The following is a 9634-nucleotide window of genomic DNA, read 5'->3' as shown; positions in this document are numbered from 1 at the left end:
TTTTTAAAAATTTTAGTAAATATACCTTTTACATAGAAGTGGTTTTACTTCATGTTCCAGTTTGTTTAGCTATAAGGTATACAGCCAACCCAGGGAACTACCCCTTTTAGTTTGGTGATTGGTATTAATTGAATAAAGTTTAAAATTTATAATTTAATATTATAATAAATCTTCGTTTCGAAATTGTGATTTTTATTTTTAGCAAAAACTGTGGTTGCAGAAAAAGTAGAGTGTGTAACACGTGCATAAAGGTAATTTCTCACTCGTTTGAATTGCGGCACTCGCTTGCGCTCGTACCGCAACTTTTCAAACTCGTGAGAAATTAGTACCTTTCTGCACTTGTTGCACAATTAACTATTTATTGTCTTTGTGTCATAAAACGGCACAAAAAGATGACAATCTCTCCTGAACTAAAGACATTGTAACATATTTCCATTTCGCATTCCATCTGTTTCACAGTGTACTTGTTGGTGATGCGAAACACAACTCTGCAAAATAAATTTGGTGCTAGATTCAATGCACCGCCTGTGCGGATATCAAACGCTGTTACAAAGTCTACTGCAGTTAATCTCTTTTTTTGTTTTGTTTGATTACCAACTGTTGTATCTAACAATTTACGATATTGGCAACCTAGGTGCCACTGAAATATAGCGCAATGTTGCGAACAGACGATACCAAGTATTGTTGGGAAATTTCCCTGGAGAACAGTTCCCGAGTTATCCCTGGATGCTCCAGTTATCACATTTCTACTGCCGTCGCCGCTAAACGGATATACCAGGATCGTATTCGAACTAAAAGGCTATTAAACTTTTATATTTTTTTTATTTTCCGTATTATTACATCTTTTGTCGTCTGGGACGTTGGTTGTTGGCTTTCATAAAAACATATTGATAAGTACCTCGTTGATATAACATCAAAAATCAATCAATTTGTTCCATAAATATATGACGCTGGACTTCTACACGATAAAAACTCAAAAAGTAAAAAGACTATGACAGTGTGTCCAGATTAAGACGTTTCTAGTAAGCTAGTATTTTAGATGAGAATGATAAGAAAAGGATAGACAGAATCTATGTGTGTTAGGGCTTCACGATACGATACAATATTGATGCTTTTTAAGTATTGAGTATTGTATTGGTTATGCCAATGAAGTATCGTATCGAGTATCGATATCGGCAATACTTTCTTATAAAAATATCGTATTGATATTGATTTCGATACGATATTGATACAATGCTCGAAAAAATATCGTCATAAAAATTAATATTAAGGGCCGGTTGTTCGAACGCTAATCAACAATGATCACTATCAAATATTTAATTACTGTCACCAACTGTCAATGTCAACTTTGGTTGGGTTGCTGAACAAATAATTGATTATAATTATGAGGTTAGTTAATCAATTAACATAACAATTATTAACATAATTGATTAACTAATTTCATAATTGTAATCAATAATTATGTTTTCAGTAACCCAATCAAAGTTGACATTGACAGTTGTGACAGTAATTAAATATTTGATAATGATCATTTTTGATTAGCGTTCGAACAACCGGCCCTAAGTATAATAATCCTTGATTATTATATTTATGTACTAATCAAGTTTATTGCGTTGTATACATCTGAGCTGTGTAGGCTCTTTATGTCCACTTTTGTATGCTTGGCAAATGGACATTATTCTAAAAATATTACAAATATTTCTTATAACGTATAGATTCTTATAAAGATTAAATATTAGGGTGGTGCGAAAAAAGTCAAGTTGATAATTCCGTATCGCTATAGTGCGGAAAAGTTGCGATTGGTAATTACAAGAAAAACAAAAAAAGAATTATTCAAATTGGACTTTATCTTCCGATCCCGCAACGGACCTAAAGATTATGAAAAGAATGAAATTTTACCTTTTTTTCAAAAAATTTTATTTATCCTTCAAGTACGTTTTATTTATCGCTGTAGCAAAATTTATTTAAACTTTGCATGGTTGAGTACTAAAAAAAAAATAGTTTTACGCATTTAACGGATATTTTCCTATCCTGCAAGGTCAATCAAAATCTATAAAAAATTGAAATTTTTGATGATTTTGAAAAATTTAAAAACATTTAGTTATCTCATTTTTTTGTTACATTGTGAAGCTCTTCGCTTGTTTAGATATTGTATGACAATATTTAAACAACCCGGATCTCAAAACGAGGGGGTGGTTGCACTTCTAGCTCGACACGCACCCTTGTCTCCAACCAACCAATGAGTGTGAGTTTTTTTACATTATTTACATATGTACATTTCTTTTTCATCTGTTTGTGTCCAGCTCTCAAACACCAATTTTGCATTGTGATTTCTTGATAAAATCTGGCAGCATGGACCTTGATTTAAGTGTTGTCCTGATGCATCCATCTCTTGATTGAGGCCAACATATATTAGTATTAGACGATGCTTCCGTGGCCAACTTTAGACACCGCTCATCAGCTGGCTTGTGGCAGGGATAATTTTGTACATACATTCCAGTCTTACATGTCGCCCGATGTAATACATGGAGTTATATCTTCATCTGAAACTCTTCGAGGAAGTGGTGGAGAAGATAGTTTTGCATCATTCCAGTCTATTATTTTATTTTAGTCCTGTGCTTCAAACTTTCAAGTCGTAGGGAGAAAGTAAACACATTATAGATAGCTAGGGCCAAGAAGAGTGTTAAAAGCCGGACAGACTAAAGCCAAGAGCAAAAGTATTAGAAATTTCATCCCCCCTACTTTAAATTTTCAAACAGAGGACTACACTAAAATAATAGACTGAAATGTTACAAAACTGTCTCCTCCACCAATTCTTCGAAGAGTTTCAAATGAAGATATAACTTCTTGCATTACATCGGAAGACATGCCAGACTGGAATGTACAAAACTATCCCTGCCACATGCAAGCTGACGAGCGCTGTCTAAAGTTGCCCACGGAAGCATCGTCTAATGCTAATGTATGTGGGCCCCAATCAGCAGATGGATTCATCAGGAAAACATTTAAATCAAGGTCCATGCTGCCAGATTTTACCAAGAAATCACAACACAAAGTTGATGTTTAAGAATTGGACACAAACAGATAAAAAAGAAATGTACTTACGTAAATAATGTAAAAAACACACACTCATTGGTTGGTTGGATAGAGGGTGCGTGTGAAGATAGAACTGCAACCACCCCCTCGTTTTGAGTCCTGGGTTGTTTAAATATTGTCATACAATATCTAAACAAACGAAGAGCTTCACAATGTAACAGAAAAATGAGATAACTAAATGTTTTTAATTTATCAAAATCATCAAAAATTTCAAATTTTTATAGATTTTGATTGACCTTGCGGGATCGGAAAATATTCGCTAAATGCGTAAATCAATTTTTTCTACTACTCTATTATGTAAACTGTAAATAAATTTTACTATAGCGATAAATAAAACATACACGAAGAATAAATAAAAATTTTTGGAAAAAAGGTAAAATTTCATTTTTTTCATAATCTTTAGGCCTGTTGCGGGATCGGAAGATAAAGTCCGATTTGAATAATTCTTTTTTTGTTTTTCTTGTAATTACCAATCGCAACTTTTCCGCACTATAGCGACACGGAATTATCAACTTGACTTTTTTCGCACCACTCTATTAAATATGGCTGAATGCTTCTTTGAAAGTCAACTAATACTTACTAATTCTGTATTGTTTAAAAACTGCTTTTGAAAAGATAGGGAAATCCCTGAAAGTTCGGAATAAATCGCAATTCAGTATTTGTTGAAAATTATTTTTGCATCATCATCTTTCACTTCCATAATATTGCCACAAATGCCACATGATACATTGTAATTATAACAGTCATTCACTCACTCTCAAGAGTTTCAAGTTCAGGCACTCAAGTGTAAAATATTATAACGGGTTGCAGATCACTTATAATAATAATAGTCTCCCGTTTTATACCACTGTGGCTTTGGGAGTATAGCAGGGTAGTCTGCTATATCTATAGTCTAAGAGCTAGTGAACCCTCCGACTAACGGTCGTCCTGTAAGGCTAGAAATTTTTCTAGTGATAATTCATAGCACACCAAGGCTAAAAACCATAACCTGGCAGGCCTCAGCGGTGCACATGTATCTACCAGGTGAATCGAAAAGTGCAAATTTAGGGGGTAAAATAAACTTTCTCCTGTAAGGTTTAAATTTAAGTATGGGTTTGAGTAAGTCATTTAGAAGAAATGTGAAGGCGAACATGCAGAAGAACAATGACAGGCGATTCTGAAGAGCATAAGACCTTGCCAGGCTAGGGGTTTTTCCTAAATTTATTTTTTTTTGCATCGAACAATTTTTTTTAAAGTTTTTTGAATCATTCCAAACAGAAAAGGTCTTTAGTGATTTTTCTCTTAAGTTAATAGTTTTTGTTATATAAGCGATTGAAAATTTTGAAAATTGCGAAATCGACCATTTTTAACCCTAAATCGGACATTTATTTAAAAATTTCAAAGTTGCCAAGGTAGGTAGATATTCTTTAAACATTAATTGATGAAATCCCAAAGAGTTTTTTGCAATACAATATCGAAAACCCCTTTGTTTTTTAATTGCTAATCAAGCGGGCGCGACACTGTAGTATAAGTGAGGACGTTTGAGTTGGCATAAATTCATTATCTCGAGAATGGGCAAATTTCAAGAGAAATCCTCAGACAGGTCCATTTTTATTTTTAAACTAGGACTTTTTGGCATATATATAATACTAGTGACGTCATCCATCTGAGCGTGATTACGTAATCGATGATTTTTTAAATGAGAGTAGGGGTTGTGTGATAGCTCATTTGAAAGGTTATTTAATTCTCTATTCACTAATATAAACATTAATATAATTATTTATACAGGGTGTAAAAAAAAATTTTTTTATTAAATTAACTTTGATTAAATTTGACAAATAGAAGAAAAAATTTTTTGTACACCCTGTATAAATAATTATGTTATTGTTTATATTACTGAATAGAGAATTAAATAACCTTTTAAATGAGCTATCACACAACCCCTACTCTTATTTAAAAAAATCATCGATTATCGTATTATATATATATACATATATATATATATATATATATATATATATATATATATATATATATATATATATATATATATATATATACAGTATGTCCCTGTAAGTTGTATCCATATGGAAAACTTTTTTATTATTAATTTTACGAAAAAAAGTTATTCTTTATAAAAAGCTCTGCATGGTCCAAAACCTAAGATTTAACCATCAAATATCAAATTTTTTGAATATTATACGAGGTATGTCAAAAAGTTTGAATTTCACTCAAGAGTAAAGTAGCTTTATTTTTCGTAATATTGGAAATTGCTATTATGAAAAGTTGTTTGGAATTAAAAACTATATTCTAGTATGCAATTACATCCTTCTAATTGAAAAAAAATTTTTTTTGAAAAATTATGGATAACTATCATTATTTTTTCAGTTATTTCAATTCTGATAACTCTTATTATTAATTTTACGAAAAAAAGTGATTCTTAATAAAAAGTTCTGGATGGTCTAAAATTTAAAATACAATGATCTTATATCAAATTTTATCAATTTTATACGAGGTATGTCAAAAAAGATAAATTTAGATCAAAGGTAAAGTACCTTTATAGTTCAGAATATTTCAATTAGATGGATGTAATTACATACTGAAACATAGTTTTTAATTCTAAATAACTTTTCATTATAACAATTTTCGATATTGTGAAAAATAAAGCTACTTTACTCCTGAGTCAAATTCAAACTTTTTGACATACCTCGTATAAAATTGATAAAATTTGACAAAAGATGGTTGTATTTTAGATTTTAGTCAATGCAGAACTTTTTATTAAGAATCACTTTTTTTCGTAAAATTAATAATAAAAGAGTTATCTGAATTAAAATAACTGAAAATAATGTTAGTTATCCATAATTTTTCAAAATAAATTTTTTTCAATTAGAAGGATGTAATTGCATACTAGAATACAGTTTTTAATTCCAAACAACTTTTCATAATAGCAATTTTCAATATTGTAAAAAATAAAGCTACTTTACTCTTGAGTGAAATTCAAACTTTTTGACATACCTCGTATAATATTCAAAAAATTTGATATCTGATGGTTAAATCTTAGGTTTTGGACCATGCAGAGCTTTTTATGAAGAATAACTTTTTTTCGTAAAACTAATAATAAAAAAGTTTTCCATATGGATACAACTTACAGGGACATACTGTATATATATATATATACCAAAAAGTCCTAATTCAAAAATAAAAATCGACCTGTCTGAGGATTTCTCTTGAAATTTGCCCATTCTCGAGATAATGAATTTATGCAAACTCAAACGTCCTCACTTATAGTACAGTGTCGCGCCCGCTTGATTAGCAATTAAAAAAACAAAGGGGTTTTCAATATTTGATTGCAAAAAACTCTTTGGGATTTCATCAATTAATGTTTAAAGAAGATCTACGTATCTTGGCAACATTGAAATTTTTAGATAAATGTCCGATTTAGGGGTAAAAATGGCCGATTTCGCAATTTTCAAAACTTTCAATCGCTTATATAACAAAAACTACTAACTTAAGAGAAAAATCACTAAAGAACTTTTCTGTTTGGAATGATTCAAAAAACCTAAAAAAAATTGTTCGATGCAAAAAGAATAATTTTAGGAAAAACCCCTAATCTTTCCCCTCGCCTGGCAAGGTCTTATGCTCTTCAGAATCCCCTGTCATTGTACACATTTCTTCTAAATGACTTACTCAAACGCATACTTAAATTTAAACCTTACAGGAGAAAGTTTATTTTACCCCCTAAATTTGCACTTTTCGATTCACCTGGTAGATACACGTGCACCGCTGAGGCCTGCCAGGTCATGGTTTTTAGCCTTGGTGTGCTATGAATTATCACTAGACAAATTTCTAGCCTTACAGGACGACCGTACTAGGGCCTACGGTACACAAGTAAGGTAACAGGGCCAGTGCTACGCTTCAACCACCTATTATTACCCCTGGTTTTACCCAAGGTACTCAATTTATTTAGGCTGAGTCGACCTGGGGCTTATAAACATTTTTAAAAATGTCTAGTTGTTCTTGCCAGCGGTAGAATTTGAACTCCGGACCACCCGCACGCGGGCTAAGCACACTACCGCTTCGCTACGCCGGCCCTCGCAGATCACTTATACTTTTATGTAAATAATTATGATCTAAATACCTATTCCACAAAATATAATCAAACAACTGTAGCGTTTATTTTTTTTTTCTCGATATCGATATTTTTAATAATATCGAGGCAAGCTTATCGACAATATAAGAGTATTGTATTGATTTCCGCTAATGAGTATCGTATCGACATTAATATTGCCAAGGTATGTATTGTATAGGTATCGTATTGGTTTTCGATACGATATCAATACAATATCGATACTTTTATCGAATATCGTGAAGCTCTAATGTGTTTATTCAATAAGCTGCATTATGCTACAGGTTGAGGTTCCGATTTTCTTATTTACTTATTTACTCTGTGGCGTTACAACCCTTCGTGGGTTTTAGCCGACTCGACAACATGGCTCCACTCTTCTCTGTCTTGACCAACATCTATCCCATTTTCCACGCCCATAGCTTTCAGGTCTCCTGCTATATTAACTCGCCACCGAAGTCGAGGGCGTACCATTACAATTTACCAAAATTGTACACTCATACCTCCACAACCGAACTGTCAGAGTAAAAATAAGCGATCAAAAGTCTACCCCCTTCACTCCACAAGCTGGAGTTCCCCAGGGTTCAGTCCTAGCACCACTGTTGTACATCATATATAACAGCGATATCACAAACCAAAATATCCCAGGCACTCGGCTGTTTCTCTATGCAGACGACACGGCTCTACTCACGACAACCTCTCGATACAACCCATTACTCATCCAGAGAAGAGCCCAGGCTCTGTTGGACGGGGTCGGGGACTGGTGTTGTAAGTGGAGAGTCACGCTGAACGCGAACAAAACAATAACAATTGTGTTTCGCGCCCCTTCTGTGTCACAAAGAATCATAAAAAATGAAGACGACCAATATCCACTGAGATTGTTGAGAGAAAGGCTTGTTCTTAGCCCGACTGCGACACTGTTCACCAGGACTCTTAACTGGGACGCAGATCTAAAGGCAACTTCAGATAGGGTGAGGAACAGGGCCAGACTTCTCAACCCTCTCTCTGGACGAATTGGCAAGACACACAAGAAGACTCTCTTACACACTTACAAGACCTTTATTCGACCCGTCATTGAGTACAAATCATGCCTCTACTCTCTTTGCGCTAGAGCACAAAAAGAGAGGATGTTGCGAATGGAACGTAGAATCTTGCGTAGATGCAACTACGAGCACTGGAAATATCCCTCAAACGAAATCCATAACATCTCAAACATCCCCAAAATCAGTGAGAGAATAAACTCTCTGAACAGGAACTTCACAAGCAAAGTAATCAACGGTCCCCCCTCCGACACACAAGAATCTCTAAATGTTCCTGTTCATCTTCCGGCCACGTATTCTACCGCGGAAAGCCCAAACGCAAAAAGATTCATCTACCGTCTGCTCTAATGCAAACATGCATTGACGAACTCCCAGTAGAATACGAAAACATCCTCGAGGCTACCCCGTTAGCCTACTGCACCCACCTATAACACATCCTCTTCCCTACCCCGAACAGGGAGAAGTTGGTTTTTTGCGGTTTCCCAACTTCATTGCACAATTATACCTGTTCGTCCCAAGAAAATAGCCGCAACTATTTTCATCACTCGAACGCTCACTGTCCACGCTGCGCTCAAAAGCCACCTCCTGACCGCCGACGAGGGACGCAGGTTCGCCTGTCGTTGTACAAGGGTTTCTAGGGAGACTGGTCGAGAGCAAAGCACGGACAGTACACGTAAATGTCTATGGAACCAACAACAACTCCATCAAACTTTCTTCTCTGTTGTCTTTTTAGCCTTCTGGACACCACCGTCCGGCATAACCCAGGAACACCAGAAACACCAGGACACGACACATGCCCCAGTGTGTTTTTCGGACTGTTTGCTGTTGCGGCCACTTTTTACATTCACTACAAACCCTGAAGAGGACAAAATCTTAAACGGGGACACTCATTGATAGCATTTCTACATAGCAATTTATTCTATACACGCAAATCAAACAATGAGAAGAAGTCGAGGGCGTCCATGTGGTTTCCTTCCAGTTATGACTTCTTACTATACCAGCTTTACTTTCTTTCGTCAGAATGTCTTCTGAGGTGTCCTGCTCGTTGGAATCTTTTGGACTTTATTTCTTTTAATATGTTAGCGTCTGAGTATAGTTGTTTGAGCTCTTTATTAGTTCTTATCCTATATTGTTCTGCTGCTTCATCAAGCACAGGCCCTAAGATCTTCCTTAGGATTTTTCTTTCTCAAACGCATAATCTCTCTTCGTTTGCCTTTGTTATCGTCCACGTTTCGCTGCCATAAATTACTACGGACGGTATGATTGTTTGATATAATTGTATCTTTGTACGTATTGCTAGTTGTTTCGATTTTGTAAGGTTTTGAAGGGCATAAAGAGATATGTTGCCGGCTTGTATCCTATTGTTTATTTCTTGTCATCCGTTATTGTCTTCAGTTAT

Source organism: Diabrotica virgifera, chromosome 3 (assembly GCF_917563875.1).
Source record: "Diabrotica virgifera virgifera chromosome 3, PGI_DIABVI_V3a".
Lineage (NCBI taxonomy): Eukaryota > Metazoa > Arthropoda > Insecta > Coleoptera > Chrysomelidae > Diabrotica > Diabrotica virgifera.
Note: the sequence above shows the minus strand (reverse complement) of the source record.